The sequence below is a fragment of the Ovis aries genome, chromosome 2 (genome assembly GCF_016772045.2).
Source record: "Ovis aries strain OAR_USU_Benz2616 breed Rambouillet chromosome 2, ARS-UI_Ramb_v3.0, whole genome shotgun sequence".
NCBI classification, from domain to species: Eukaryota; Metazoa; Chordata; class Mammalia; order Artiodactyla; family Bovidae; genus Ovis; species Ovis aries.
Window position 1 is genome coordinate 48,339,724 of NC_056055.1, and position 6,195 is coordinate 48,345,918.

General features: G+C 41.5%; 1 protein-coding gene across 3 annotated transcripts in view; it reads left to right on the forward strand.

Moving 5' to 3' along the window:
- LOC105607546 (dolichyl-diphosphooligosaccharide--protein glycosyltransferase subunit 1-like) overlaps window positions 1–6,195 on the forward strand; it is a 366,609-nt gene that overhangs the window by 319,890 nt on the left and 40,524 nt on the right. The window lies entirely within an intron of this gene.

Sequence of the window (6,195 nt, forward strand, 5' to 3'; positions counted from 1 at the left end):
TCCTAGGTTCTGTGACTGGACCTGAGAATTAAACTGTCATGAAATAGGTTAACAGGAGAAAAGCATACAAATTGTATTTAATATTTTTACATGTATATGGGAGCCTTCCCCATTTCCTTCTCCAGGGGTATTCCCAACCCAGGAGTCAAACCCAGGTCTCCTGCAATGCAGGCAGATTCTTTACTAACTGAGCTACAAGAGTAGCAGTGCTGCCTCCCTAATGCATTTAAACTGAATTGAACCTTTCTGAAGTAGCCCCCAGATGAAGGTAAGTTGGACCTCTGAAGGTGCTAAGAAGCTCTTAGGACTGAGAACTCATACCCTTTTAAACAAAGAATGATAAATTTGTAGAAAAGTGACAAGACAAAGGAAAAGGCATTTAAGTTTCTAGGGGCGGAGGATCGTGGAAAATTGACTAGGAAATATATTGGGGAAACTAATGGAATATAAAGATTATTTTAGTAGATTTGTTTGTACAGATCCATTTTGGTGTCAACTTACCTGGTGATAAGAATGTTCTCTTCCTGGTGCAGGGAAGTCACCTTGCTTATAGGAAGTTTTATAACCTGTTTTCATGTCACAGAGGGCAAGTCAGAGAACCCTTCTGGCATGTGCCTTCAGCTCAAAATAACTGGTATGCCAAAATGCATATTTTGGAGTGGCATGTTCTAAATCCCTTTGGTTCAGATCTCAGTTTTTTATTGAATATATTCTGTCTGTAACTTTCAGCAAGTAATTTAACTCCTGTTAGCTGGAACTTCTGTGCTTCTTTATCACTCCTCCTTATTCCTCAGCTCCAGGCAGAATAGCTTTTGGTTGATACGTGGTTCTCTCTAAACCCTGGATTATCCCATCAACCAAGCTGGATTAAGTGTTTTCTCAGCTGAAAGGCAGTTCTGGTCTCCTGGTAGGTTCAAGGATGTGTCATAAAGCCACTGAAAACATCTACAATAAGAGGATTTAATCAAAATGCTGGGGATATGGCAACAAATGAAAGAGATCAAGTGCCTACCCCTGTGGGGCTTATATACCAGTAGAGAAACAAACAGTAAACAATAATATAATACAATATGGTGTTACATAATATAATATGGTATAACATAACATAATATGTCAGTGCTAAGAATAACAAACATCAGAAGTGATCAGGAGACCAGGAGATCATTTCTCTGAAGAAATGATATTTGTTGCAGAATCTTGGGTAAAGTGGAAAAATGAAATGTGAATATCTGGTATAAAAATGATCCATGCAAGGGGAATGACAAGCACAGTTTTTCCCGAAGCAAGAGGGTAATTGGTGGCCCAGAGCACCAGAGTGGCAGGATTACATGAGTAGATGGAAGGAAATGAAGTTGAGAGGTAGTAGGAAGACAGATCAGCTCAGGAGGGGGTCTTGTAGGCCATGGTTAAGATTTCATCCATATTCTGAATGAGATAGGAAACTACTGAAGGTCTCTTGATTGGCCTAAGTTATATCTTTTAAGCATTTTCTGGTTGCTATAAGAACAATAGACTGTATAGAGGTAAGGGTGGAAAGACCAGTGAAGATTGACAGTATTCCAGACAAGAGAAATTTGTGGGTTGGATTAGGGTGGTGCTGGTGGGGAGACAACAAGAGGTTGTATTCATGATGTATTTCAAGATAGAAGTGACAGTACTTCTAAGGGACAGATTGGACGTTAATGGGGAGTAGACAGAAGAGTTGAGCTGAACAACTGAGTGAATAGAGTTGCTGTTTACTGAGATGATAGGAACTGGTGAAGGAACAAGCTGGAGAGCTTAGAAATCAAGAGTCAAACTCAAGATGGCCATCAGACATCTGAACGTAGTCTGTGTGTGGCCTTTGGTATAATTGTGCTTGGAAGACTAATCACAGGCCTTGCTTTCCCAAATCAGAGATGCAACATTTTCAGGTCTGTGACCACAGAACTGAAGCCTTAGGAAGTATCCATAGAAGGCACTCTGGATGTACAGCCATAGGAAATACCCAGAGCAAGTATGACCAAGGCTGGGGCAGCTGGAAGACAGAGTGTATTAATGAAGAATAATATTTGCACATAGAGAGATATTCACTGGATCTGAATTTGAATATTTTTGTAAACAGAAAAGGAAAACTTGGATTTATATACTGTTTAATAAGTGCTTTCAAATCCTTCATCATATTTATCCTATGAGGTAGGATTGATTGTCTTCATTTTGGAGATGAGGAAATGGAAACTCAGAGAAATTCAAATATTGCCCAAAGTCACACAACTGACAGGTGAAGGAATCCTCAAATCTAGGTTTTTCTGACCCCCATATCATTTCCATTTTGTTGTGCTCTTTCCATTTCACTACGGTTATTTTGGAGTAGCCACATATTGATTCTGCCAGTACTTAAAAAAAAACACAAATAAGTTGTACCTAGTAAGGGTGTAAAAACGTCCTCTTTGCCCTTTATTAACTGCAAATGACCCGTGTACTCAGCCCACACACACCCACGCCCCATCCCACCCCATGTTCATCTCCAATCCAGTCTCCTCTGGTAGCTTTGCTTCCCTGGCAACCAAGTGGCTAATGAGCTTCACCCCAATTCCTGTCTCTTTTAACAAATTCCATTTATCAATGGCTCTTTTGCATTGAAAGAAGTTTTCATGCCAGGCAATATTTTGGGGAACATTTTACAACTCTTCTTGCTTAAATTCGGAGAGAAACTACTTCAAAAATGTCCAAACCCTTTACCCTACTGGATCATTTCAAAATGCAATTAGAAGAGAATAGTTTTTCAATGAGCATTTCGGTAATTCCTGCAAAGTATTGCTTAGTCTTGATTGAGAGCACAGGTATGTCTACATGGTGCTAAACATCTGGATAAAAAAGTCCAACTGGAATGTATTGGGATGTTAATACTGGGTCAAAAGCCAGCTTTGATGTCTTCAGACACTGTGAATGGTTGCCCTTGGGTCATCCAAACCCCCTTTGGGTCTCATCTTAATTATGCCAGTGTGTAAGGGAGTGGGTAGAGCGCTAAACTTAAATAAAAACGGTTGGAGTACCAGTCTTGACTTTGGTAATTCCTGGTATGTGACCTCCCCCAGCCTCAGCTTCCTCATCTATGAAATGGATATGCTTATGCCTGCACACTCTGCTTATTTAACTTATATGCAGAGTACATCATGAGAAATGCTGGGCTGGAAGAAGCAGAAGCTGGAATCAAGATTGCCGGGAGAAATATCCATAACATCAGATATGCAGATGTTACCACCCTTATGGCAGAAAGCATCACTACGAACAAAGCTAGTGGAGGTGATAGAATTCCAGTTGAGCTGTTTCAAATCCTGAAAGATGATGCTGTGAAAGTGCTGCATTCAATATGCCAGCAAATTTGGAAAACTCAGCAGTGGCCACAGGAGTGGAAAAGGTCAGTTTTCATTCCAATTCCAAAGAAAGACAATGCCAAAGAATGCTCAAACTACCACACAATTGTACTCATCTCACATGCTAGTAAAGTAATGCTCAAAATTCTCCAAGCCAGGCTTCAGCAATACGTGAACCATGAACTCCCTGATGTTCAAGCTGGTTTTAGAAAAAGCAGATGAACCAGAGATCAAATTGCCAACATCTGCTGGATCATGGAAAAAGCAAGAGAGTTCCAGAAAAACGTCTATTTCTGCTTTCTTGACTATGCCAAAGCCTTTGACTGTGTGGATCATAATAAACTGTGGAAAATTCTGAAAGAGATGGGAATACCAGACCACCTAACCTGCCTCTTGAGAAATGTGGATGCAGGTCAGGAAGCAACAGTTAGAACTGGACATGGAACAAAAGACTGGTTCCAGATAGGAAAAGGAGTACGTCAAGGCTGTATATTGTCACCCTGCTTATTTAACTTCTATGCAGAGTACATCATGAGAAACACTGGACTGGAAGAAACACAAGCTGGAATTAAGATTGCCAGGAGAAATATCAATCACCTCAGATATGCAGAAGACACCACCCTTATGGCAGAAAGTGAAGAGGAACTAAAAAGCCTCTTGATGAAAGTGAAAGAGGAGAGCGAAAAAGTTGGCCTAAAGCTCAACATTCAGAAAATGAAGATCATGGCATCCGGTCCCATCACTTCATGGGAAATAGATGGGAAACAGTAGAAACAGTGTCAGACTATTTTTTTGTGCTCCAAAATCACTGCAGATGGTGAGTGCAGCCATGAATTTAAAAGACACTTACTCCTTGGAAGAAAATTTATGACCAACCTAGATAGTATATTCAAAAGCAGAGACATTACTTTGCCGACTAAGGTCCGCCTAGTCAAGGCTATGGTTTTCCAGTGGTCATGTATGGATGTGAGAGTTGGACTGTGAAGAAGGCTGAGCGCCGAAGAATTGATGCTTTTGAACTGTGGTGTTGGAGAAGACTGTTGAGAGTCCCTTGGACTGCAAGGAGATCCAGCCAGTCCATTCTGAAGGAGATCAACCATGGGATTTCTTTGGAAGGAATGATGCTAAAGCTGAAGCTCCAGTACTTTGGCCACCTCATGTGAAGAGTTGACTCATTGGAAAAGACTCTGATGCTGGGAGGGATTGGGGGCAGGAGGAGAAGGGGACGACCGAGGATGAGATGGCTGGATGGCATGACGGACTTGATGGACATGAGTCTGAGTGAACTCCGGGAGATGGTGATGGACAGGGAGGCCTGGCGTGCTGCGATTCATGGGGTCGCAAAGAGTCGGACACGACTGAGCGACTGAACTGAACTGAACTATGGCAGAAAGTGAAGAGGAACTAAAAGCCTCTTGATGAAAGTGAAAGAGGAGAGTGAAAAAGTTGTCTTAAAGCTCAGCATTCAGAAAACGAAGATCATGGCATCTGGTCCCATCACTTCATGGGAAATATATGGGAAACAGTGGAAACAGTGTCAGACTTTATTTGGGGGGGGCTCCAAAATCACTGCAGATGGTGGCTGCAGCCATGAAATTAAAAGACGCTTACTCCTTGGAAGGAAAGTTATGACCAACCTAGATGGCATATTGAAAAGCAGAGACATTACTTTGCCAACAAAGGTCCATCTAGTCAAGGCTATGGTTTCTCCAGTGGTCATGTATGAATGTGAGAGTCGGATTGTGAAGAAAGCTGAGTGCTGAAGAATTGACGCTTTTGAACTGCGGTGTTGAAGAAGACTCTTGAGAGTCCCTTGGACTGCAAGGAGATCCAACCAGTCCATTCTAAAGGAGATCAGCCCTGGGATTTCTTTGGAGGGAATGATGCTGAAGCTGAAACTCCAATACTTTGGCCACCTCATGCGAAGAGTTGACTCATTGGAAAAGACTCTGATGCTGGGAGGGATTGGGGGCAGGAGGAAAAGGGGACGACAGAGGATGAGATGGCTGGATGGCATCACCAACTCAATGGACGTGAGTTTGAGTGAACTCCGGGAGTTGGTGATGGACAGGGAGGCCTGGCGTGCTGCTATTCATGGGGTCGCAGAGTCGGACACGACTAAGCGACTGAACTGAACTGGACTGAACTGATGCCTGCACAGCTTCCTAAGATGTTTGAAAGGAATAAATAAAACAAATTTTGAACTAGTCAGTGGTCATATTGTATTTATCTTTGCATCTCCAGTGCTGAACACAGGCATATAGTAGAGACTGGATACATTTTAGCTGAATAATTTATGAATGAGTATAGAGCGACTGAACTGAACTAAACTGATAGATAGTATAGGCAATTCTAGTGCTCTAGCACCTATTATTTATATAGCTCTATTTACATTCACCAGTTCCCTCTGGTTCTTAAGCAGATTTACCATCCCAAGAGTATGAGGACATATAGCCCAGAAAAAATATGTACTAAAAGCATAAAATGTACTGTGCTAGGTGTAAATAATTTCCCCAGTTAGTCCAAGTGGTGAATAACCCCAGCTTTTGTTCTATTTGAAGCACCTGTTTGTAATCCACGTCATAAATATTTTCAGGACTATTGCTTAGTAGTCAATGAGTTTCTTTGTTGGCACAGAATTTAAGATATTTCCCTAATAAGGACACCCAGTGTTAAAGCAATGAATTTCTATAGCTATGCAGTTCAGAGAGTTACCTAGGAGATGAAAAGCTAATCTGTCTGGAATTTCTGCCCTTGAGACCAAAGATACTATAAATTTGCTCGGGAGGAAAATAATCATGGTAAGCATCTTAATTTCTTCCATCTCGTTTCCAAGCAG